Below are 27,648 nucleotides of genomic sequence, written 5' to 3'. Positions count from 1 at the left end.
TTTCTTTCAATTCATAAGAAACAAACGACAGGCAAGAGTAGACATTGGGCCACTTCAAACTGATGCTGGAAGCCTAGTGATGGGAGATAAGGAAATAGCTGGAGAACTTAATAAGTACTTTGCGTCAGTCTTCACAGTGGAAGACATGAGTAATATCCCAACAATTAAAGGGAGTCAGGGGGCTGAGTTGAGTATGGTTGCCATTACAAAAGAGAAAGTGCTAGAAAAGCTAAAAGGTCTTAAAATCTCCTTGCCCCGATGGGCTACATCCTAGAGTTCTGAGGGAGGTGGCTGAGGAAATAGCGGAGGCATTGGTTGAGATCTTTCAAAAGTCATTGGAGTCAGGAAAAGTCCCGGGTGATTGGAAGATCGCTGTTGTAACCCCCTTGTTCAAGAAAGGATCAAGGCAAAAGATGGAAAATTATAGGCCAATTAGCCTAACCTCGGTTGTTGGTAAAATTCTAGAATCCATCATTAAGGATGAGGTTTCTAAATTCTTGGAAGAGCAGGGTCGGATTAGAACAAGTCAACATGGATTTAGTAAGGGGAGGTCGTGCCTGACAAACCTGTTGGGATTCTCTGAAGAGGTGACAAGTAGGTTAGACCAGGGAAACCCAGTGAATGTGGTCTATCTCGACTTCTAAAAGGCCTTTGATAAGGTGCCACACGGGAGGCTGCTGAGTAAGGTGAGGGCCCATGGTGTTCGAGGTGAGCTACTGGTATGGATTGAGGATTGGCTGTCTGACAGAAGGCAGAGAGTTGGGATAAAAGGTTCTTTTTCAGAATGGCAGCCGGTGACAAGCGGTGTCCCGCAGGGTTCAGTATTGGGGCCGCAGCTGTTCACGTTATATATTAACGATCTGGATGAAAGGACGGGGCGCATTCTAGCGAAGTTTGCCAATGATACAAAGTTAGGTGGGCAGGCAGGTAGTACTGAGGAAGTGGGAAGGCTGCAGAAGGATCTAGACAGTTTGGGAGAGTGGTCCAGGAAATGGCTGATGGAATTCAATCTGAGCAAATGCGAGGTCTTGCACTTTGGAAAAAAAAATACAAGCATGGACTACTTTCTAAACGGTGAGAAAATTCATAAAGCCAAAGTACAAAGGGATCTGGGAGTGCTAGTCCGTGATTAAGAAAGCGAATGCAATGTTGTCATTTATCTCAAGAGAGTTGGAATATAAAAGCACCGTTGTGCTACTGAGACTTTATAAAGCTCTGGTTAGGCCCCATTTGGAGTACTGTGTCCAGTTTTGGTCCCCACACCTCAGGAAGGACATACTGGCACTGGAGTATGTCCAGCGGAGATTCACACGGATGATCCCTGGAATGGTAGGTCTAGCATACGAGGAATGGCTGAGGTTCCTGGGATTGTATTCATTGGAGTTTAGAAGATTAAGGGGAGATCTAATAGAAACTTACAAGATAATACGTGGCTTGGAAAGGGTGGGCGCGAGGAAATTGTTTCCGTTAGGCGAGAAGACTAGGACCCATGGACACAGCCTTAGAATTAGAGGGGGTAAATTCAGAACAGAAATGCGGAGACATTTCTTCAGCCAGAGAGTGGTGGGCCTGTGGAATTCATTGCCGCAGAGTGCAGTGGAGGCCGGGATGCTAAATGTCTTCAAGGCAGAGATTGATAAATTCTTGATGTCACAAGGAATTAAGGGCTATGGGGAGAATGCAGGTAAGTGGAGTTGAAATGTCCATCAGGCATGATTGAATGGCGGAGTGAACTCGATGGGCCGAATGGCCTTACTTCCACTCCTCTGTCTTATGGTCTTATAATCACAGTCTTTCTGATTGAAAAAGGGCTAATGCCTTATAAGGGCATATTCTATCACTTGAACAGATGGCAATTTTTTTACTTTAATGCAAGCTAAAACCAGATATATTGTTATTGTACTGTAAGACATGTAAGGGGAAGGGATTTGATGCACAAATTAATTCCTTGTAAAAAGATACTATCCAAATTGGAAACCTTATTTTAATCTTAAGAAGGAAGAAAAAGCATGTTTCATAATGTAGTCAATGATGTATTTGATTACCATGAGAGATTAACAGTGATTGCATGAAGAACATTTAAGCTGTGTCAAATTGTGTTGCAAAATACACAACCCAGTGCATTTGCTTTGAATCAGATGCATCTGTTCCTTAAAGCAAAGTATGTACGTTCTTCCACAATTATGGTGGTTTTCTGCACCAACCGACCCCCATCCAACCTCAACCTGAGCCCACTGTTCAATGCACTCAAATTGGGTTCCATATAATTTGACCCAACCTGTCTTTGCACATTCAGGTCACCAAAGGTATAGGCTGAACCTTGGCTGAATTTTATGCCCAACGAAAAGAAAGCAGCACGGTTGCTCAGTGGTTAGCACTGCTGCCTCACAGTGTCAGGGACCCGGGTTCGATTCCATTGTCTGTGTGGAGTTTGTTCATTGTCCCCGTGTCTGTGTGGGTTTCCTCTGGATGCTCCAGTTTCCTCCCAAAATCCAAAGATATGCAGGCCAGACGAATTAGCCATGCTAAATTGACCATAGTATTAGGGGCATTAGTCTGTGGTAAATGTAGGGGAATGGGTCTGAGTGGGTTACTCTTTAGAGGGTCGGTGTGGACTTGGTGGGCCAAATGGCCTGTTTCCACACTGTAGGTAATCTAATGGAACACTAATCATTGGTATAGCCTGCAGCTTTGAATCCCTGTTGCAAGGCCCTTCTGGCTGCACTCCAAAAACAGCAGAATAATATTCCAACATGTAAAGTTTTACTCATTTCAATTCTGAAACCTGAGACCAGCTGGATGCAAAGGCGAAGATCTTCCTCCTCCAGGTGGTCTCATTGAAAAGCACTGAATTGATGTTGCAAAAGAAATGTGAAGCAGAAGTGGTAATATCAGTGGGCTAGTAACCAAGAATCCAAACTAATGCACTGAAGACACAAGTTCAAGTCTCACCACAGCCATTGGTGTAATTTAAATTTGTACAATCATAGAATCACACAGCATAAAAATAGGCCCTTTGGTCCAACTTGTCCAAGCTGACCAGGTTTTCCAAACTAAATTTGTCACATTCACCTGCGTTTGGCTGAAATCTCTCTAAACCTTTCTTATGCATGCAGATGTCCAAAAGGCTTTTAAATGTTGTAACTACCACCTATATCTACCACTTCGTCGGGCAGTTCACTCCATATATGCAGCTCCCTGTGTGTGAAAAAGTTGACCTTCAGGTCCCTTTTAAATCTTTCTCCTCTCACCTTAAACCTGCGCTCCCTAGTTTTGAACTCCCCTACTATAGCGAAAAGACCTTTGCTATTCATGTTCTTGATGTTTCTCACGATTTTATACATTTCTGTAAGGTCACCCCTCAACCTCCTTTGCTCCAGGGAAAAAAGTCCCAGCCTATCTGGCCTGTTCTTATAACTCAAACCATTCAGACTAAGTTACACCAAAAGAGAAAATGCTGGAAAATCTCAGCAGGTCTGGCAGCTCTAGCTTTGACAAAGGGTCAGTAAGACACGAAACGTCAGCTCTTTTCTCTCCTTACAGATGCTGCCAGACCTGCTGAGATTTTCCAGCATTTTCTCTTTTGGTTTCAGATTCCAGCATCCACAGTAATTTGCTTTTATCCGGTCTAAGTTACATCCTTGTAAATCTTTTCTGCATGCATTCCAATTTAATAACATCCTTCCTATTGGAGAGTGACTAGACCTTTATGCAGTACACCAAAAGTGGCCTCACCCATGACCTATACAGCCACAACATGACACCCCAACCCCTCTACTCAATGCTCTGACTAATGAAGGCAAGTGTGCCAAATGTCTTCTTTACTATCCTGTTTATCTGTCACACCAATTTCAAGGAACTATGCACCTGAGCCCCTTGGTCTCTCTGTTTGACAATACTCCCCAGGGCCCTACCAATAACTGTGTAAACCTGTCTTGGTTTATCTTACCAAAGTGTAACACCTCGCATTTATCAAAATTCATCTTCACTCCTTGACCTACTGGCCCAGCAAATCAAGGTGTACTCTTAGATAACCTTCTTCACTGTTCACAGTATCATGAATTTTCATGTTATCTATAAACTTACTAAATTACTAAATTCTCATCCAAATTGTTTATGTAAATGACAAAACAACAGTGGACCCTGCACCAATCCTTCCAGATCACTGCTGGTCACAGGATTCCAGGCCGAGAAAGAACCCTCTACCACTCTCTGTCTCTTGCTATCAAGCCAATTTTGCATCCAATTAGCTAACTCTCCCTGGATCCCATGTGATCTAACTTTACTAACCAGTCTACCATGTGGAACCTTTTCAAAGGCCTATCTAAACTCCATGTAGACAACGTCTACCACTCTGCTTTCATCCATCCTCTTGGTTATATGTCCTCAAAAACGTAATCAAGTTAGTGAGACATGAATTCTCATTCACAGATTCATGCTATCCCTAATCAGTCCTTGCCTCTCCAAATGCATGTCAATCCTGTCTCTCAGAATTCCCTCCAACAACTCCAAGCATCCTTTTGGTAATGTGCCGACCAGAACTGTCCACAGTACTCCAAATGTGGCCAAACCAATGTCCTATACAACTGTAACATGACCTGCAAATTCTTGTACTCAATATCCCGTCCAATGAAGGAAAGCATGCCGTATGCCTTCTTGACCACTCTATTGACCTACGTTTACCACCTTCAGGGTAAAATGGACCTGAACATCCAGGCCACTCTGTACATCAGTTTTCCCCAGGGCTTTTCCATTTACCATATAGTTTGCTCTTGAATTGAGTCTTCCAAAATGCATCACCTCGCATTTACCTGGATTGAAATCCATATGCCATTTCTCCACCCAACTCTCCAATCTATCTATATTCTGCTGCATTCCCTGACAGTCCCCTTCACTATCTGCTACTCCACCAATCTTAGTGTCATCTACAAACTTGCTAATCAGACCACCTATACCTTCCTCCAGATCATTTATGTATATTGCAAGCAACAGTAGTCCAGCACAGATCCCTGTGAAACACCACTGGTCACAGTTGTCCATTTTGAGAAACTCCCTACTTCTACTACCACTACTACTTTCTGTCTCCTGTTCCAGCCAGTTCTCTATCCATCGAGCAAGTACACCCCATGCAACTTCACTTTCTCCATCAGCCTACCATGGGGAACCTTATCAAATGCCTTACTGAAGTCCATGTATATGACATCTACAGCCATTCCCTCATCAATCAACTTTGTCAGTTTCTCATGAATTCTATTAAGTTAGTAAAACATGACCTTCCCTGCACAAAATCATGCTGTCTACCACTGATAAGCTCATTTTCTTCCAAATGCAAACAGATCCTATCTCTCAATATCTTCTCCAGCAGTTTCCCTACCAATGATGTCAGGCTGACCAGTCTATAATTACCTGGATTATCCCTGCAACCCTTGCTAAACAAAGGGACAACATTAGCAAGTCTCCAGTCCTCCGGGATTTCACCCGTGTTCAAGGATGCTACAAAGATATCTATTAAAGCTGCAGCTATTTCCTTTCTCGCTTCCCTCAATAACCTTGGATAGATCCCATCCGGACCTGGGGACTTGTCCACCTTAATGCCTTTTAGAATACCCAACATTTCCTCCCTCCTTATGCCACCTTGATCTAGAATAATCAAATATCTATCCCTAACCTCAACATCTGTCATGTCCTTCTCCTCGATGACAATCGATGCAAAGTACTCATTAAGAATCTCACCCATTTTCTCTGATTCCACAGATAATTTTCCTCCGTTGTCCTTGAGTGAGTCAACCCTTTCTCTCATTACCCTCTTGCTCCTTATATACAAATAAAAGGCTTGGGATTTTCCTTAACCTTGTTTGCTAAAAATATTTCATGACCCCTTTTAGACCTCTTAAAGAAAATTTTCTTGAACGCACTTAGTTTCAGTAATGGCCATGAAACTACAGTGAATTGTTGTAAAAACCCATCTGGTTCACCAATGTTCTTTAGGGAAATTTGCTATCCTTACCCTGTCTGGCATACATGTGAATCATTCCATATGGTTCATTTTTAACTGCAATCTGCAATGGTCCAGCAAGCTACTCAGTTCAAGGGCAATCAAGGTTAGGCAAAAATGCAACCACACAAATGATGCCCTTGAATCATGGAAGAGATAAAGATGATGGCATGGCAAAAATCTGTATTGTCCAAACAATCTTAATTCACCCAAATATTTAATACTGTTTATCAGACATTTAAATGGCAGCTGTAATAAGCCCAGTCTTTAGTGCATAACACAACTAATATGTAATCAAGGTGAAGTAGAAAAATATTGCCTGGTAATCATTTAAGACATGCACCTATGATCAAAGTTTTACTTCAAAATAGCTCTAACATTATGCAATCACGCATACCTGTTCAATGAAGTCAGTCACTTCAAGCTTCCATTTTCTACCAAGTTATTAAACCTGAACTGACAGCTTACAAACACATTATTTGCCAGGAGATAAAGAAAGCAATTTGGAACACACAAAAAAAATACACTGACATGTTATTAAATGAAGAATGGATTGCCATGTCAGCAGGAAAGCATCAAAGCCAGAGAAACAAAGGTAATTACATGTAATTAATGTCAAAAAATTTAGGGTCAACTTTAATTATATGTTACTTAGGTGACAGAAGAACATTTGGTCTGCTCTCAACCAGTGTAGCTACCCTCTTCACAAACTCGCCTCTTCACCATGCATGCTCAGCGACTAAACGTGTTTAAGTATTCCTATTGAACTCACCCAAAACAAAATGAAAATATTAGTAATAACTTGCTTAAACTAATTCTATATCACATAGAAAAACAGCTCCATCCCCATAATGTAAGGTGTCGGCTATTGTGTCAGTCACTCAGTTACCAAGGAGGGGGCATTATTCCCAGCAGTCCCCTCACTATCCTGCATGCCCAAAAAGCTTTTACATTTCAGAGCAATACACAATTATGCAGAAGCTGTACTCAAAAGACCCCAAAATTGAAGAGATTCATTACATCAGACCAGGGACTGCCATCCCAAATTTAGCAGACAGGTCATTGACAAAGATGGATGCACTGAGCCTATGAGTGTGCTCACTACCTACTGATCCAGTTGAGGAATTTATTGAGGCCAAAAACTCTGTGATGTGATCTCAAGATTCATCCAGAGACAGCTCATTGATGCATATTCAGATGGAAGGAGCAAATCCTGATGCTGAATGTGTCATTAATTCTGAGTTCCATGAAGATTAGGCACCGCTCTGAATCCACAGCTATAAAGAAATGAAGGATTATGAGGACAGACAGAAAGGTAGAGGTAAGGGCATAATCAGTTCATCCATGAAGTTATGGGATATGCTTGCAGAGCCAAAGACCTACTCCTGCTCCTATTTCTTATGCTCTTTCAAATATTCCAGGAAGAGCACCAGCACAAAGGCACTGACATCATGACAATAGCACACATATTGAGTGGCCAGACGATAGTGTCCCTTGGAAGCTGAGACCAGAAACATCATGGAAAACATGCTGGTGGTTTCCCAGAAGTTGCAGTACAGGACACCTCAGAAATCCTGATCCAAGGACTCAACAGAAATTTTCTAAGAAGCGTGATGGGTAATTCCCTCGACTGTTGGGACCTTCCAAAAGTGTCTTAACTCTGAGTAGGTTCAGAGACTTTGGAGAATTCCAACTTCCACACCTGGGTAGCTTTCCAAAGAAACACTGGGACATTTAAATATACTTACCAAGGTATGGCAGCTGGTACCATTAAAAGAAGGGCTATAATTTCTATTCTGCTGAAGATCGAGTGATCTGAAAAAGCAAGATGCATTTCAGGTTTGCTATGCAGTTGTGGAGAAGATGGAATCTGAGGTATGAGCCAGAAATAAGAAGTTGCAGCATGACAGAGAAAATTAGCACAGTGTAGCAATCTGGTGGTGGTTACAATACCTCGGAAGAATTAGACCTTTGAGCAGTATTTTAAAAATTGGGCTTGAGGATTGTCAGGACCACAGATCAGAATGTCAAAGTTATTTGAACATATTGCACTTTTAATCCCAACATATGCTTTTTAAAAAAGGGTTGCTAAAGTCAAAAGCTGACTGTGAATTCAGTGATCGGTTGAGTTCTGTGTGGACTCATGAAAGGTCATACTGTACAAAGTCAGGGGAATTTCAAAGAGAAAGACTAAAATGGAAAAGATAATCAGAGGCTGATTACCCACCTTTCTGTTCACAAAATGCCATCTCCTGCAGACAAGTTTGTGTTTCACTCTTCCCGCGAAACATAAACAAAAGGGATTAAAAAATGACTAGAACTTTAGACTGCATGTGATCATGCTCTGACATACTAATAGGCTGTGAAGTTCACAACTTGAAAACTGTCATTAAACATCCTTGCACTGCAGGTTAAGAAAGGTTAAACAAATTCCCAACTAGCTATCATTGAAAGGAAGCAGAACCAACAAAAATCAATAAAACCTATTTTATGAAACCAAGAATCTCAAAATCGATTGATCAATTCCAACATCAATGTTCCATTTATAACAGCCACAACATTCTACAGTCACTCTTCAGAACAACTCAGAGACTGATCCATATATCTTTTTAACTTTCTTTAGGAATCACTTTTGATTTCTAATCTGGGAGCATGCATGTCATATTATTAATATTATGCTTTTGCATGTTTAAGAACTAGAAAACGCACCCTTTGCTAACTTAACAAAGTCTAAATTGGCACCTCTTAAATCACCAATTCATTTGGTCTGGGAAGAAGGTATCACAAGGGAAGGGATCCATGTTAAATTACCTTGCTGCAACTAACCAAGGGGGTGGGTGAATGAAGAAGGGGAGACACTTCATTCCCACTCTCCGAGGAACTAGACGATTTGGAATATCCCAAATGGAAATGTCAGAAAATTGGAAGACCTCACCCAAAAACTGGTCATAACAAAGAAAGATATAAACTGAACACTATGGAAGTAAAGGGGTCTGTATTTTTCTTATGTTTAAATGTGATTCTGCTCTGCTGTCGGTGTCTCAGAGAATGTTTAAAATTGATCTCTTTTTAGCCTCCCTGAGCAAAAGCTGACTCTTTGCAACCTCTAAGCCATAGGTGTTGCCGAAATGAGTTTTTGAACACATATTTCTGCCATCACTAAGATTGTACATTTGCACCTCTGCAGCATCTTCTAACTTCAGTCTCTCCTCGCCTAAGAGCTGAAACTGTTAGCCATGCTTTTGTTACCTCAAAAATGAACTATTCCAATTCTCTGTTGACTGCTTTCCCACATTCAACCTGCTGTGAACTTGAGGTCATTTAAATAAATCACCACTGCTGATTTTCTAATTCATAGCAAGTCCCATTCACCGATCATGCCTATGCATGCTAACTTACATCAGCTCCCAGTCAAGCAGCATCCTAATTTTAAATTTTGTCTTCATTTTCAAATCCTTCCTTGTCCTTTTTTATAAAATTTATTCATCCACGGGATGAGGGTGTCATTGGCTAGGCAGCATTTAATGCCCATTCCTAATTGCGCAGCGATCAATTAAGTGTCATCCACATTGCTGTGGGTCTGGAGTCATATATAGGCCAGACCAGGTAAGGGTGGCAGCTCCCTTCCTGAAAGGACATTAGTGAACCAAATGGGTTTTACCCAACAATCGATAATGGATTTATGGTCACCACTAGATTCTTAATTACAGATATTTATTGAATTCAAATTCCACCATCTGCCGTGCACCTTTATATGCACCTCCTCTGCCCCACAACCCTTGAAGATATCTGCATTCATTTTACATTTTGAACAGCTCCAACTTTGGTAGCTGTATATTCAGCTGCCTAGGCCCTAAGCTCTGGAATTCACTCCCTTCCTCTCTCTTTGAGACATTGCATAAATCCTATCGCTTTGACTAAGCCTTTGATCATTTGTTTGAATATCTCCTATTTGGCTAGGTGTCATATTTTGTTTAATACCTCTTTGGGGGGCCTTAGGACATATTTGTCAGAACATCTCTGGGTACTCCAGGTTTCCTCCCACAGTCCAAAGATGTGTAGGTTAGTTGAATTGGGCTGAAAATGTGTTGCTGGAATAGCGCAGCAGGTCAGGCAGCACCCAAGGAGCAGGAGAATCGACGCCCCAGGCATGAGCCCCGCCCCCCCCCACCCCGGGCTCCTGAAGATGGGCTCATGCCCGAAACATCGACCCTCCCGCTCCCCGGATGCCGCCCGACCCGCTGCGCCCTCCCCCCCCCCCCAGCAACACATCTTCAGCTCTTGAAATACAGGACAACTAAATGCATCAAAGTTTACTTACATAGGTATAAATAAGAGACAGATTGCTTAGCAACATCTTGACTGAAGTTTGGTTGCATGCTTTTTTTTAGTAAAACTGCAAGTTTAAAACTGGAATTCAAGAGCAACATTTTAAAACATGGGTCTTGAAATGCAGAAGAAAGTGAGGACTGCAGATGCTGGAGATCAGAGCTCAAAATGTGTTGCTGGAAAAGCGCAGCAGGTCAGGCAGCATCCAAGGAGCAGGAGAATCGACGCTTAGTAAACTTTGATGCATTTAGTTGTCCTGCATTTCAAGAGCTGAAGATGTGTTGCTGGGGGGGCGCAGCAGGTCGGGCGGCATCCGGGGAGCGGGAGGGTTGACATTTCGTGCATGAGCCCTTCTTCAGTTGCCCTGGGGGGGGGCTCATGCCCGGGGCGTCGATTCTCCTGCTCCTTGAGTGCTGCCTGACCTGCTGCGCTTTTCCAGCAACACATTTTCAGCTCTGATCTCTAGCATCTGCAGTCCTCACTTTCTTCTAGAAGGTTAGTTGAATTGACCATGGTAAATTCCCCATAAGATCCAAGGGACATGCAGGCTTGGTGGATTAGCCATGGGAAACGCAGGGTTACAGGGATAGGATAGGGGTATGGGTCTCGATGGGACGCTCTGCAGAAGGCTGGTGTGGACTCAATGGCTGAATGGCCTGCTTCCCACTGAAGGAATTAAATGCATTTTTGGATCCATCATGTAATTGAGGTCCAACAGATATTATATAAGGTAATGGTGCTGATAAAGTTAATGTCCAGGTTAGATTGAGCGACAGCCAATTTGATGATGTCGTGAAGCCTTTGGGAGGAATTAATGGAGACCTCCTGCTGGCCCTAAATAATTAAACCAAGCAAATTAATATAAATTGTACTTATTTCTTTCAGGCAATGAACTGTCTTGTTACACAAGACAAGTGCCTCTTCTGTTTTGTCTCATCAGCGGTCTACCCTCTTTTACTGGCAATTAGGTGGACCCTAGACTTGGCATAGAGAAAAAATGATTAATGGCAATGAACTATCCAATACAGGACATGAAAAAAGAGTGCAGGTTGTTCTGTTATAAACCGCGTTTCATTAACGCAAATTCACTGTAATGCATTTGACAAATTGGTGACGCTGTTTCTACAACGTATGAACTTTTAAAATGTATGTTGGCTGTAACCAATTACAATGCCAACATTTTAATTGCAGTTTCTAAAGCGCGATTTTTCTATAATGCGAGGTTGCACAAGAATGGAACCATAGCGTAATAGAAGAATTGGCTGTATTATCCCACTTTTGAGTGATATGTCATTCAGAAACAAGAAGTGTTTGCCTTTGTTCACCAACAAACCTGAAATGTAAGACTCCAGTGAGATCACACACTCCACCTGTCCTTGCCTTTCCACCATGGAGGAGTTTCTCCTGATGTCTGTTTTAAATGGCTAATCCCTCATTCTAAGGCTTTGTCTCAGTTCCAGATATCCCAAGTCATGGAAACGTCTCCCAAGCATCTATTGCGTCAAGATTTTTAAGAATCATAAACAGTTCAAAAAAATCAACTTCCATTCCTAAAAATATCACAGAAATAAGCTTGGTGTACTCAATCTCCCCTATAAGCCAACTCTATATTCTGGAAACCACTCCCTCTAAGATAAAGAGACATGTGCTTAGGTACGGAGATCAAAACTATATATAGTGCTCTAGGTGTGCTCTTAATACAATTGTGCTAAGAGTGGTTCACTTTTTTTACTGCATTCGATTTGTAGTAATAGTGGTATATCATTTGCTTTCTTAATTGCTTGCTGTATTTACATGTTACTTTGGTGTGATTGGTTTAACAACATCCATCATTATTTTCTAATCTCATGCCAACTCCCTAAATTCTAGAATTTTTTTTCTCAAGTTTCTCTGCTTCATTTTCCTTCTTTTAGTTGCTCCTTCAAACCCTGCTTTTTGACCAACTTCTGTCCATATATCTCCAGTGGATTGGTGTCAAGTTTGAAACCACCCCTGTAGGATGCTTTGGGAAATTTAATCATATTAAAAGCACCCTATAAAATCAAGTTATTGTTTCTCTCAAAAATTTGTTTGTGATTTTTTTATTTTCCTGGTCAAAATGGATCATTTCACATTCCACCTTATATTCCATCTGCCAGGGTCTTATCCATTCACTTAATTTGTGTAAATCCTTTCACAGTCTCTTTGCACCTCTTCACACCTTACTTTTCCACTTAACTGTGTATTGTCAGTTAACTCAGCTGCCTCTAAGGTATTGCGCGAATTGTAAATAGAGGATACTGGAGCTCTGATCTTTGCAATATCAATCCAGTATAGTCTACCAATAAGAAAATGAATCATTTATTCTCACAATTCCTTTTCTGCATGATCCTTCAAATCTTACTAATTTATAACACCAATCCCATGCACCTTCTTCTTGAACATGTACCTCTCCCATATGTGCCTTTTTGAAAAAGACACTGTCTTTTTGCCCCTTATCCATTTGACTAGTTATAATCTCAAATAATTGAAGAAGTTCAAGTATTTTTGTGCAGACTGCAAGATATTTGATTAACGATTTTAAGTAATTGATGAATTAGCTCCTGTTCATGTGGATAGACGTGTTGCAACAGATAGGTTAGGAAGGACCACAGCTCAGGTATAAAACTGCTACAAGTGATGCCTAGTGGTATTATTGCTAGATTATTAATCCTTATTCTGAAGTAAAGTTCAGGGAATCTGGGTTTGAATCCCATCATGGCAGAGGGTGGAATTTAATTTCAATAGAAAATTTGGAATTAAGAGTCCAATGATGACTATGAAACTATTATTGCTTGTCAGGAAAATCAAATCTGGTTCACTAATATCCTTTAAGGAAGGAAATCTGCTATCTTTACTTGGTCTGGCCTATATGTGACTCCAGACCCACAGCAATGTGATTACTCTTAACCGCCCTCCTGACAATTAGGTATGGGCAATGAATGCTGGCTTGGCCAGTGTTGCCCATATCTCATGAATTAATAAAGAAAAGCATTTGATGCCTGGAATTTATCTGTATCATAGGATTGGTGGCAGAGGGAGGTGGGTTGGGTATTATGAAACAAAAAAAATCTCAATTGCGCTGCAAGTCTAAAAATTGACCATTAACATCAGAATGATAATCATAATTTTTAAAAAAAATCTATTTAAGCCTTATCCTAAAACTGAACCTTATAGAAAGTCACATGTTTAAATGCTCAGTTAATTCTTGTCAGTTTGATTAGTAAGAACAAAGATGCTATTATTGATCACGATCTTGGTTTAGTTATGACACTGATATCCCACCTCCTTTCTAATTTGATGTTGTCATAGCCTGGGAAAACTTACTCTGCAGCTTCACACACATGATGAACATTCTCATTTGAATATTGTACCCGAGCCAATGTCTCAGTAATCAGAATTTTAGGATAGTGCTCCACCTTCACAAATCGGGAGAGGCTAGAGAATGGAAAAATCCTGGTTAAACTGTAGACTTCACCTGGTGATTGGTATTACAGAGACAAGAGAGTTACTTGATGTGGAGCATCAGTAAGTTTTAAAACCAGAAGATCAATGAAGATTAAATTGGACTGACTGAAACAATGGCACAAAACATTCCTCCAAAAGATTTAACATAAAATTAGCTGTGAATTTAACAAAGTAAAATGATTAGCTGAACTTTTATCTGAATGCAGAAGTTATACCAAAAAATGATGCTTGAAAAAAGGTGCAGAATTGAGATGTGAGTTAGAACAAGTCCTTTCTATTCCTCAGAACTGGAAATCCACATGGTTAACAATTTAAATATTAATCACTTCTTTATGCTTTATCCAGTAAAAGCTTAATGATACAAATACCTATGAATGGGAAGATTGAATAAATTATAACAAAAATAACACTTTCTATGTTATAGTGCAGTTATTGACCTTCCAATTCAAAGTCTTGTCCAACCTTTTCTTAAAGCAACCCATTCAGACACTACCACTGCACCTCAAGAGCCCCTCAATATATTTTATTTAATAGCCCACCACCAAATCACCCTTTTGACAAACTAATTAATTAATAATTCACCGGGGCAGTTGGAGAACAACAAATTAAAACTAACAAGTGGTACTTGAATTGGGGTCTCCTAGCTCAGAGGTAAGGAGACGACCACTGCACATCAAGAGCCTCAATGTGTAATACTCTCTTAATTAGCAATCCTAGATTGATTAAATATTCTCTAATCAACCTGTTCAGAGATGTTATCATGCATCACTGGAGAACATGGGACTTGAACCTTACTCTCACAGCTCAGAGGTAGAGTCACAACCATTGTACCGCATTAACCTCAATATACAATAGTAAATTGATGTACAAACTCTCATCCCTGGTAGCAGTTTAGAATAGCTTCCATCTAAACCATCTCTCAGCTTGAAAGAGGAATAGGGCAAATGAATCATTTCATCAGTGTCATAAATACCTATAGGTTGTATGGAATAATTAATCAACTTCCTGTTATCTTCATTAAAAAGAATTCAGAATAATTTCAATGGCTACATTAAAATCTTTGTAGGGCTTTAAATTAGCTGGACAAAACTAAACAATAATGATAATGATCAGAACCTATCCAAAGAGAAATTAAAACTCAAAAGCAAAATATTAGAAGTAATTGCCATTGCCCCGCAGTCACTCACAAGTCAAAATATGAAGTTCTTAATTCGTTTACGATGGGCATAACTCAAAGATTTAGAACAGTGCTTTTTCAATACTTTAAAATGTAGTATATTTGCAACAACAGTGACATTAATGTGGTTTATAGTTATGTTTAAAATGGAATTTTAGTTACTCACCAGAATACTGCTGCAATGAGACAGATGCTTTCACACTTTCTTACTTTCTCCTTGTACACTTCTGGAAATGGATTAGTTCATTTACTTTCTTATCAGCCTTCTGCATTCTCTATTCTGTTGCTGAAGTAATCAGGAAAGTCACATTAAAATAGTTGAATTATTATTCATTCACGAGATTTGCTTCATCTGAAAATTGTTATAATGTTCTCTCTACTGACTAAGGTACATCTCTCTAAAGGACTGATTTATTGATGGATTAGTGGACTGCTGGTGTCCATTTTGGATGCCAGAAATAGGAAAGGAAATATAACTACACTGAATGTAATCTGAATGTTGATATAGTTCTGTTTTATCTTTGCTACGGTCTTTGTTTTCCTTGTAGGTTGCGAAATTAATAGATAAATGAACTCAGTATGGAACCAATCAGACATCAGTAGAGTTAAAAAAAAGTTTGTTACACCAATCATACCTACTATCAAACCCGTCACTTCCAGTAACTGGGGCAATCACTTATTTACAGCTGGTGAATGCTAAAGTACAAAGTGTAATTTTCCAGCTGTACCTTTTAGAAGTATTCATGGTACATCAGAAAATTATCACTTTTGGAATTTGATCTTCTGTACTACATCACTTCTGAAAACATTATTGGCATACCTGTAACAATGTATTGGGTGGGGAACATTACAATCAAAAACTCAGGCCCAGTGACACTACCACTGGGTCCACATTATCCCACAGTAAAACAATATTTAGCAGGTGAAATTCTTTTCTCACTGTTTCTACACAACAGAAATTTCATCCTCTTGCTAATTAAAAATGAAATTAAAACCTAATTTACCAAAATTTTAATAAAATATTTTTAGAATTTGTGAAAAGAGCACAAATATATTGTATGATGCAAAATATTTAGCACTAAAATTGGAATTTATCAACACGTGACAATGTTCCTGGATTTGAGGTACATACTTATGTACAAAAGAAGTTAAGGGTCCAAAAGAATTTGTTAACTTCGCATCATTCATTCATTTACCATTTGTTGCAATAAATGCACCAAATGTGAAAAAGTAACAGAGCAAAGAGCAAAATGATTTGTCAGTATGAATAAAAGTAAGGTGGAGAGTAAATAGATCATTCTATAGGTTGGGCTCATTATTACCATTTGTTATGACTTCCGATTTACATCTTCCAACTATGCCTGCAGCATTTGACACTACTTGTTAATCATCTATTGCTGGAACATGACTATGAGCAATACCATATACAATCTATATGTCTCTGATTTTTAAATTAAAACCTGCTGTATGATTCATTATAATAACCGATAGTTATCCCTTAAAATATTAATGATTCAAAAAGCAGGAACGTAATTTAAAATTAGGAAAATGATTTGAATATATTTCTTTAAAACAAGGAAGTATTTTTTGTAAATTATAAATCAAAGAAAATGTTCAGGATTAGAAGCTCCACAAGCACAAATAATGTGCTAATATGGGCACGTCAAACCTGACCACAAGTTACCAAGGCAAGATTTGTTTCCGCCAGCAGTCTGTCCGATTAATGCTCTGTATAATTCCTAGACTGATCCAAGGCCTCGTTTATATATTTAGTAATACTAATCAGAGATTATTAGCATAAATTAATATGGGCACAAAATGAGAATTCACAAATCTCATTGCCTCCCCTTGCATCAAGTGTAACTTAGAAGGAAATAAAATAGACATACATGTTTCCAGTTTGAGCTGACACTGTTTGTACTGTTTTACTTTGAAGCATGTAGCCTGAAAGGACCACACTAAGACACTATTCCACAATGAGCTGGATTTGTCATTAACAACTTTGAGGGCCTCAGATTTGATTAGGGATAGTCAACATGGTTTTGTGAAGGGTAGGACGTGCCTAACTAACCTTATTGAGTTCGTCGAGAAAGTGACAAAACAGGTAGATTAAGGTAAAGCAGTTGATGTGGTGTATATGGACTTCAGTAAGGCATTTGATAAGGTTCCACATGGCAGGCTATTGCACAAAATACGGAGTTTTGGGATTGAAGGTGATTTAGCAGTTTGGATCAGAAATTGGCTAGCTGAAAGAAGACAGAGGGTGGTGGTTGATGGGAAATGTTCATCCTGGAGCTCAGTTACCAGTGGTGTGCCGCAAGGATCTGTTTAGGGGCCACTGCTGTTTGTCATTTTTATAAATGATCTGGATGTGGGCATAGAAGGTTGGGTTAGTAAATTTGTGGATGATACCAGAGTAGGCAGAGTTATGGATAGTGCCAAAGGATGGTGTGGGTTACAGAGGTTATAGATAAGATGCAGAGCTGGGCTGAAAAGTGGCAAATGGAGCTTAACGTGGAAAAGTGTGAGGTAGTTTTTCGGAATAAGTAACAGGAATGCATAGTACTGGGCTAATGGTAAAATTCTTGGCAGTGTAGACGAACAGAGAGATCTCGGTATCCAGGTGCATAAATCCCTGAAAGTTGTCACTTAGGTTGATAGGGTTGTTAATATGGTGTTTTTGCGTTTATTGGTAGGGTGATTGAGTTTCAGAGGTCATGTTTCAGTTGTACAAGATACTGGGAAGGCTGCACCTGGAGTATTGCATACAGTTCTGGTCATCGCATTATAGGAAAGATGTGGAAGCTTTGGAAAAGGTTCAGAGGAGATTTACTAGGATGTTGCCTGGTATGGGGGGAAGCTTTTACGAGGAAAAGCTGAGGGAACTGAGGCTGTTTTCGTTGGAGAGAAGAAGGTTGAGAGGTGACTTAATCGAGATGTATAAGATAATCAGAGGTTAGATAGCATTGACAGTGAGAGTCTTTTTCCTTAGATGGTGAAGGCTAACATAAAGGGACACAGCTTTAAATTGAGGGGTGATAGATTTAGGACAGGTATCGGGGTAGTTTCCTCAGAGAGTAGTAGAGGTGTGGAATGGCCTGCCTGCAATAGTATTAGATTCGCCAACGTTAAGGGCATTTAAATGGGCATTGGACATACATATGGATAATAATGGAATGGTTTAGGTTAGATGAGCATCAGACTATTTTCACAGGTCAGCGCAACATTGAGGGCCTAAGGGCCTGTATTGCGCTGTAACATTCTATGTTCTATGTTCTAATTGCTCTTGAACTGCCTTATTGAACAGTGGCAATCCAGGTATGATACGGACACCCACATTACTGTTCAAAAGGGAGTTCCAGGACTTTGACCCAGTGACACTGAAGGAGCGGCAATATATTTCCAGTCAGCATGGGGAGAGACTTGGAGGAAAACTTTACGTGGAAGTGTTCTCATGTATAAACTGCCCTTTTCCTTTAAGGTGTTCGAGGTCCTGGGTGGGGAAGGAGGAGCCTTGGTAAATATCTGTACTGCACCTTTTAGATGGTATACATTGCTGCCACTATATCTCAGTGGTGTGGGGCATGAATGTTTAGATTGGTGAATAGGGTGCCAATCAAACGAGTTGTATTGGTCTAGATGATCGCTGCTGAAAACGTGTTGCTGGAAAAGCGCAGCAGGTCAGGCAGCATCCAAGGAGCAGGAGAATCGACGTTTCGGGCATGAGCCCTTCTGCCTGACCTGCTGCGCTTTTCCAGCAACACATTTTCAGCTCTAATCTCCAGCATCTGCAGTCCTCACTTTCTCCTTGGTCTAGATGATGTCAAGATTCTTGAGTATTGTTGAAGCTGCAGCCATCCAGGTAAGTCAAAACTATTCCAGCACACTCCTGACTTATGTCCTGACTTACACAAAGCTACGGGGCATGAGTTACTCAGTGCAGAATGCCTAGATTCTATCTGCCTCTGCTGTCACAGTGTTTATGGTCAGTAGTAAACCCCAGGACATTGATAATGGGGAATTCAGTGCTGCAAGTACCCTTGCACCTCAAGGAGAGATAGTTTGGTTCTGTTGTGACTAAGTCTTGAGGGCTGGATAATTTCTCTCTTTGCACTTTGAAGTTGGTATAACAAAGTTTGATTTTTGTGAAGATAGTCATTGGTAGTACAGAATTTGAGTATTGCTGAGAAAAAATATATTTTTGGAAGCTCTTTGTTTTGCTGTATTGAGAATATTTCACAAGAAATCAAATTCAAAGGAAAAACCAACATTTATACTATAACCGGGGACTGCTGATTAGTGAAAGTAAATGGCAAGTGGACTCAGATTGGTGAGAGGGGTTTGTAATGGAGTGAGAGCCCATTAATACTGGTTGACAGTTAACAGCTAGGTTTTGTTTAAAGTTTAAATCAAACAGTTTAATGCTGATTAATCAGCATATTGGCTTAAGAAATGAACTAGTGAATGGCTGTCATCTGTTGTTTTTCAACTGAAACAGGCACAACCCATGTGCAATTCTTTCTTTCTGCAGAAAACAGGTATTAAAAATGTAACTTTCAGTACACTCAAATATGACATACTGTGAGGCCAACTAACAATTCTAAATTGATTGTCAGCATAATTCTTCATATATTCAAGATTACTTGGCAAATGTAATCGAATTTCCGAATTTCATCCATTATGAAAGTGAGTTGTGCATGCGCGGGCAGCTTGGGTATGGACAGTACCTTGCTCATTGCAAACAACAAAAGGATATATCATTTGATACAAGGTTTTGGATATATGGTCTATACACCTGGCATCATACCAACACTGTACCACATTAACAAGTTCTAATGAAGACTCAATGAACTCAAAATGTTAACTCTGCTTTCTTCCCACAAATACTGCCAGACTTACTGAGTTTCACCAGCCATTTCCATTTTTGTTACTGTACCACACTACTTATTTCTGAGATGGGCTTGATGGCAAGATCCTGTTAGTGGTGAACACTACTTGTGTTGCTACTGCATTGTAGCAGTGAAATAACTGGCTTCACCTATTGCTCAAATATTTGAGATCTTTTAGCCTTCAGCCTGGAAGAGACAAAGCGTTCTTTAGGACCAATAGTGACAGCTATAGAGCCTTCAAGGAGTTTGTGTGACATAGAGTGAGAAGTAATCTGACCAAGGCAGCCATTATTCGACAGGATGGCATTGATACGCCCTACTTCAGCATCAGGTTTGCGAAGTGAACACATGCCTTGGGATATATCTGTGAGATTGTCAATAAGGCTAATCTTAGAGCGCATGATTTGGAGATGCCGGTATTGGACTGGGGTGTACAAAGTTAAAAATCACACAACACCAGGTTATAGTCCAACAGGTTTAATTGGAAGCACACTAGCTTTCGGAGCGCCGCTTCCAATTAAACCTGTTGGACTATAATCTGGTGTTGCGTGATTTTTAACTTCGAGCACATGGAATTGTAGAAAGCCTTATGTGTACACTAACCAGTGAAGACAGGTTTATACAGATATTCAGTGAAAACCCCTGGCCAATTTCTCAATGAGAACATTGAACACAGGGAGGTCATTTGACTGTTTCATTTCAAATGTTTTTCAGTTCAGTATGTGCTAGAACATAAATAAAACTATGAAGAAATCAGCCAGCTAGTTCTCAGATAGCAAGTAAAGAGTCTGTTGCATTGTTTTTTTCAAATCACTATTTAAAATATAAACATCACATAAACGGTAAAATCTATCCTGAATCTCACAATCATTACATATGCTACAATCAAGTAAATGCAACAACTAGAAGATGGGGAAGGTGGAATTGGGAAAAAAAGTAAGAATTTCATGGTTCTGATATTCTTATAATTGTCTGAAATGACAGTGTAGGTGCAATAGATTTGACAGCGCCCTCTGTGTTTACTGCAACAAATTGTTTGCTCTTATCGAGGCAGTCTCTTTACAAGTGTAATCAACTTGCTCCCGAATGGGTGCTATGGCATTTGAAGTTTCTTTGTTTTTTAAATTTTCTCCCATTGTGATGCATTTCAACTTGCACAAATTAACAAAGCCTTTGAGAGAGATATTTTTTATTCCATTCTGCTTGCTTTTTTGATTTTATTGCCGTTCTGTGACAAACAAATAAACTTATAATGTTAGTTCTTCCCAAGTCGAGCATCGATCATGGCTACTGGTACACATTGGAAGGAATCCATACTAAATGAAGGAGATTTGATCATCTATTGTTAAGGCTATCAAGATGCCATTGAAACAGAAGGGAAGTCTTCAATGCCTATCTTGTATAATGGCTTTTCCTTTGTCTCTGGCAGTTTCTACAGAAGAAATGGTTGTTGCTCCTTGTTCTTGAGCTTTTCCCATCCTATAGACAATGGTATGTGTAAAATTCCACAGGTGAACTGCTCAGACATATGTACTGTTAATTCATAGCAGAGCTTTTTAGAAACTTGACCTCTCCTGTAGGTGAGATATTGATATGTTTTCTGGCCAACATCTCTGTCTCAGGCTTGCTGCAGTGCTCCAGTGAAGCTCATTGCAAGCGGGAAGAACAGCACCTCATTTTCCACTTGGGAACTCTGCAGTCTTCTGGACTCAATATCGAGTCCATACCGACTCAATATCTGCTCCATACAGCTACTAATAGTCCCCATTAGCAGCTATTCATTCTCCTAAACTGGTCTTTATCCACTCCTTTGTCTGTCTAACTGTTTTTCTCTCTCTTTGGTTTCTATCTCCACCTATCATTTACTCTTCCCACCCTAACTTCTGCATAAACACCATCCTTTTTCGAGCAACCATCATTTCTGAAGAAAGGTCACTGGACCCAAAATGTTAACTCTGCTTTCTCTCCACAGATACTGCTAAACCGGCTGAGATGTTCTAGCAACTTATGTTCATGTTTCAGAGTTCCAGCAACCATAGATCTTTCAGTTTTTTTGTTTAGATATTGAATTAGTTAATAGAATTAAAGATTAATAGTTCATATATTACAACTAAATGGCAATTCTTTCTTCTTGAAGATGGCTATTAGATGGCACTTATGTGGTACAATTGCTATTTGCCACTTTTAGTCGAAATCTGAATATAATACAGGTCTAGCTGCAAATGAGGAAAGATTGCATGAAGAGTTGAAAATGATGCTGACCATTGTGTAACCATTATGGAACATCCCTCCTTCTGAAATTAAACAAAGGACTGGGGATGCTGGAAATCTGAAGCAAAACCAGAAATAGCTGGAGAAACTCAGCAGGTCTGGCAGCACCTGTGGAGAGAAAAGGGTTAATGTTTCGAGTCCAGTGATCCTCCTTCAGAATTGAAGTTTTGGGTTCTGAAGAAGGGTCACTGGACTCAAAACATTAAACCTGTTTTCTATCCACAGACACAACCTGACCTACTGAGTTTCTCCAGCTATTTCTGTTTTTAATCCTTATTTCTGATCTTATGATAGAAGGAAGACCATTGATGAAGCAGTTAAATATGTTTGGGCCCTGAGGAACTCCAGCAGTCATGCACTGAGAATGAGATGACTGACCACATTATTGATACAATATAAGATGGAGAAGGTGGAAATAAGATGGAGAAGGTGGAATTGATATTCTTTTAATTGTCTGGAGCTACAGTATAATTGCAGTAAAGTTTACAGTGCTGTCTGTTTATTGCAATAAGTCATTTGTTCTTATGGAGACAGTCTTTTTTCAAGTGTAATCAACCTGTTCCCAGAGTGGGTGCTATGGCAATTGAAGTTTGTTTAGTTTTTAAACTCTCTACCGCTGTAATGCATTTCAACTTGTGACAGAGATAGAGTCTAAGCTTAACAAAACTTTTGAGAGATAGTGTGCCTGTGGGAATAACTTGCCCCTTCCAAATGAACTGTAGGATATGTGAATTCCAATGGGCACTCGCTTATATGCAGTAATTAATAAAGAAGGAGCAAATGGAGGTTCAGCATGGCAAGGAGAAGTTTGAAAATAAGCAAGGGAAGATACAGCCAACAGCTGACCACAATGGCAGGTAGAATTTGATGAGAGTTTCAGCAACATATAAACAGAGATGGGAACGAGGTCTGGCAGATACACAGCTAGAAATAGGTGGCATTAACAGTGGTGTGAATTTATGGTTGTAATCTTATCTCAGGGTCTAGTTTAGTTGCAGAAACTGCAAGCAGAGAGATGGAGATTACAGCTAAGGAACAGAATTTGCAGCTGACTCTGAAAACAGCGGCAAAGACACGATTGCAAACTTGAAGCAACTGTAGATTAAGGCCTCACTTCTCAAAAATTAAATAAATAAAATTACACAGTTGTCCATCTCTTTCCCATTTGAATTTTCATCTTTTTGATTATTCTGAAATATGAAACAGTTTTACTCCATTTACAGCATGACTATAAAATCAGGAGCTGGCACAAATACACTTTGCCAGTTCACAATCTAAATTCAGATTATAATAATTGTTGTTTGACAGAGATACTACAGTGATCTATGGAATTATACCCAACAAAGAGACTTGTGCCTTTAGGTGAGGTGAGGAACAGCAAAGGTACCACTGTCCAAGGCAAAACCAACTTTGGAACTTAAAGCCTACATAAACATACCTGCACCCTTCTTGTTGAATGTGATTCAGATGAATGCATGCGATAGTGGTTTCAAAACCAGTTTCTTCACATTCCACCCACCCATGGGTCTGGGAACATTTATTTTTGGTACAGGCTAGGACATGATGCAATACGGTTTGCACAGACATGCCAAATCTTGAGGTTCAGTAAATCAGTACACTAAGGATTAGGCCTTGTATTAGTGGTTTTAACAAGTCAATTTAGTGTATCCTAAATTTCTTAAAGGGCACACGTATTTATGGTGTCTGACTTTTACCCCAGATTCTTCCACTTTACCTCAAGGTTGTGAAAGAAAAATCACACAATGGTTTTCTGTTTCCTTTCTGAGTGATTCTATAAATGCTTATCCCTCTTGAGTTATATTCCTTTCAGTTTTGATTCATGGAGGAAACACTTTCTTTTTCTAACAGACAGGTTCATGTCAGTTCCTTGCTTTACACTTCACTTAAAGTTAAGGTCCATTGACATAGTTGTGACTATGGTTTGGTTAAATTGGGATGGTTAGAGAAAAATAACTTATCTTTTGCATGAATCTGAATACTTGTAAATTACAAATATAGAAGTGAATTTCTACTTCACTAACTGTGAGTTAATTTATTTGTCAGCTGGCTTTATTCAATATATTTTTTTCAAGATCTGATTGTACTACAACTAAAACACAATTCATATTCCAATAAAAAATTATTTGCAATATTACTGCTAAAGTTGGCCCAGAAACTGGCACAGACTTGGATTAATAACATTTTGAGCATAATCCAGATGTGCATAGCATAACTCCTGTTATGTGGAATACATTGTGATCATCAGACTGGAAGGCAACAGAAGACTTGGAATACACTAAAATCAGTAAAGGTTATAACTTGGATCTGTTGTAAACCTAACAATCACTTGTGTTGACTGTTGCTGGTATATCAATTCTTTAAGTTCCAAACAACATGCAAGAACATACGCAGTTGGAGCAAATGTAAAACATACAGCTCATCACATCTGCATTGCTATTCACTAAGATCAAAAGCTGAACCTTTGCAGCAATATGTCTGTCCTGTCCTCATGTCCCTCAATCCCTTTAAGGTACATCATTCCAAAGATTCACACTCCTGGAACTGAAAAAGTTTTGTCGCGTTCTTAAATATTGAACCACATTTTCTGAGATTATAACCTCTTTTGTAGACTTTCCAGCCAGGGAAATAGATTCTCTGCAGCCACTCTGTAAAGTTGTTAAGAAAACATATCTGTTTATGAACTATGAGAAAAAGGAATATAGAGCAGTGTGGCCAGAGTGTTTATTGTGTAATTCTTTTGGAACTGGAATTCAAAAGAACTGTGGATTATCTGCCATTTTCTGAAAAAGCATGTAATATTGGGTGACGTGTTCAGTAAAGCTTTTAAGAGAAATAAGATATGGATTTTATGGTCTTAGCTCTCAAACCTGTGATGTTCATTGCCTAGCAACAACCTTGCTAGGTTGTTGAGTGTTTGCAAAGACGAACAAAGAGACCTTGGAGTACAGGTTCATAGCTACTTGAAAGTAGAGTTGCAGATAGATAGGATAGTGAAGAAGGCGTTTGGTATGCTTTCCTTTACTGGTCAGAGCATCAAGAATAGGAATTGGGAGGTCATGTTGCGGCTGTCCAGGACATTGGTTAAGGCACTTTGGAATACTGTATGCATTTCCGATCTCCCTCCTATTGGAAGGATGTTATGAAACTTGAAAGGGTTTAGAAAAGATATACAAGCAGGGTTGGAGGGTGTGAGCTGTAGGAAGAGGCTGAATAGGCTGGAGCTGTTTTTCCTGGAGCGTCGGAGGCTGAAGGGTGATCTTATAGAGGTTTATAAAATCATGAGGGGCATGGATAGTGTAAAAAGATAACGTCTTTTCCTTGGGGTGGGGGAGTCCATAACTAGAGGCCGTAGGTCTAGGGTGAGAGGGGAAAAATTTAAAAGGGACCATGAGGCAACTTTTTCATGCAGAGGGTGTGCATGTATGGAATGAGCTGCCACAGGAAATGGAGGAGGCTCATTCAATTGCAGCATTTAAAAGACATCTGGATGCAAATATGACCATTCATGCCAACCCAATCTAGTCCCACCTGCCAGTACCCAGCCCATATCCCTCCAAACCCTTCCTATTCATATACCCATCCAAATGCCTTTTAAATGTTGCAATTGTACCAGCCTCCACCACTTCCTCTGGCAGCTCATTGCATACACGTACCACCCACTGCGTGAAAACGTTGCCCCTTAGGTCTCTTTTATATCTTTCCCTCTCACCCTAAACCTACGACTTCTAGTTCTGGACTCCCTGACCCCAGGGAAAAGATTTTGTCTATTTATCCTATCCATGCCCCTCACAGCCTCCGATGCTCCAGGTTGTCATAAATGCTTTCAAGGAAAAAAAGCTCTCTCTCTTTCTGTTGGTGAGAGACAAAGTAAAACCAACTGAAAAGATCTGAAACCTAATAATATTTCAAATATCAGAGTTCGTAACTGTTGCCTATCTGAGTCTGAAATCTGGTCTGCAGATCTTGCATTATTCTGCTGCTGTCAGCATTCTGATCTCATCGACAGGAAATCGAAGAACCGCAAGTAGTCAATTATTGTATGTTCTGAGTTTGTAACGATGACCTACAGGCATTTTATTCCCCTTTTGTCTTTCTTCTATCAAACCAATATTCTCTTTGTATAGCAGTGGTGTCATATCTGTGTGCAAATGTGTGACCTTCTGATCAAGGAGATCCAGTTTAATTGTAAATAATGGCATCTCTAATTCTAAATAATTCTAAATAATATATTTCCCACTTGTTTGAAGAATAAGTCTTGCATATAATAAATGAGTTAGATTTTAAAAGTTTATTAAAAAAGCCTGGTGGACATTTCTTTTATTCTGGAAAAGGTCATTGACTACCACTTATTATCACCCTCATCATGACCTAATTGCACCTTATTAATATGCAGCTTCCCATTCTTTCACCCACTGGATATAACTAAATGTGAGGAGTTCCTGACATAAAAACCGGAGCAGTTACTTGGCAACTCCAGCTCGCCACTTGCTCCTTTCAGATCGCCAGCTAGCACCAGCTTCTCTGAGCACACTTCATGGATAGTGACCAGGCCTTATCCATGAACGTTGACATCTGACTCTTACCAGCCCCACCACATCATCATGGCACATCTCCAATCCACTGACCGTACACTTCTTCACTTTATTGCTGCACTCCGGAGCACATTGGGCCCTCACATTGAATGCTGCCACCCAGACACATTGCACAGGGATAGGCTGCACAGCTCACAGATTGGACCAGGTTGCACCCCAGAGATTACTTGCTTGAGCTTTGAATGGTCATTCACTTTGTGCCTACTTCAGTGTTCACAGCATCCCTGCCTTTTCTTCCCTCTTTGAAGTTTTACCTCTCAGCCACAGCTAACAGGCTCACATTACTTTGATCTTGACTTGTCTTTTAGTGCAGCTACAAAGCCAGGCAGCTTCTCATGGTAGGAGAAAGTGAGGACTGCAGATGCTGGAGATCAGAGCTGAAAAATGTGTTGCTGGAAAAGCGCAGCAGGTCAGGCAGCATCCAAGAAGCAGGAGAATCGACGGTTCGGGCATGAGCCCTTCGTCCTGAAGAAGGGCTCATGCCCAAATCGTCGATTCTCCTGCTCCGTGTGATGGTGGGAATCAGGTCAACAGTGTTGTGGTTAGAGTGGTTCAGTGTTGAGTCAGGCAATGGAGTGTGGAGTTTGTTGAGGCTAGAATATTCCCAATTCCGTCGCCTCCGCCGCATCTGCTCCCAGGAGGACCAATTCCAATACCGAACAACCCAGATGGCCTCCTTCTTCAAAGACCGCAATTTCCCATCAGACGTGGTTGATGATGCTCTCCACCGCATCTCCTCCACTTCCCGCTCCTCCGCCCTTGAACCATGCCCCTCCAATCGCCACCAGGACCGAACCCCACTGATCCTCACCTACCACCGCACCAACCTCAAGATACATCGTATCATCCGTCGTCATTTCCGCCACCTCCAAACGGACCCCACCACCA

The 27,648-nt window shown here is 40.1% G+C and overlaps 1 protein-coding gene across 4 annotated transcripts in view; it reads right to left on the bottom strand.

Annotated features, from left to right (window-relative positions):
* The window catches only part of nckap5l (NCK-associated protein 5-like), a 657,886-nt gene extending 642,500 nt beyond the window's left edge, over window positions 1-15,386 (bottom strand). The window contains exon 1 of one of the 4 annotated variants that reach the window (XM_043694066.1): window positions 15,154-15,386. The gene's annotated coding sequence lies outside the window, so the exon portion shown is untranslated. The remainder of the gene's footprint in view (window positions 1-15,153) is intronic. The other 3 variants (XM_043694059.1, XM_043694057.1, XM_043694060.1) reach the window with 3 other exon arrangements.
* Window positions 15,387-27,648: the final 12,262 nt, after the last annotated feature.

The sequence above is a fragment of the Chiloscyllium plagiosum genome, chromosome 7 (assembly GCF_004010195.1).
Source record: "Chiloscyllium plagiosum isolate BGI_BamShark_2017 chromosome 7, ASM401019v2, whole genome shotgun sequence".
NCBI classification, from domain to species: Eukaryota; Metazoa; Chordata; class Chondrichthyes; order Orectolobiformes; family Hemiscylliidae; genus Chiloscyllium; species Chiloscyllium plagiosum.
Note: the sequence above shows the minus strand (reverse complement) of the source record. Positions and strands in the feature narration are given on the sequence as shown.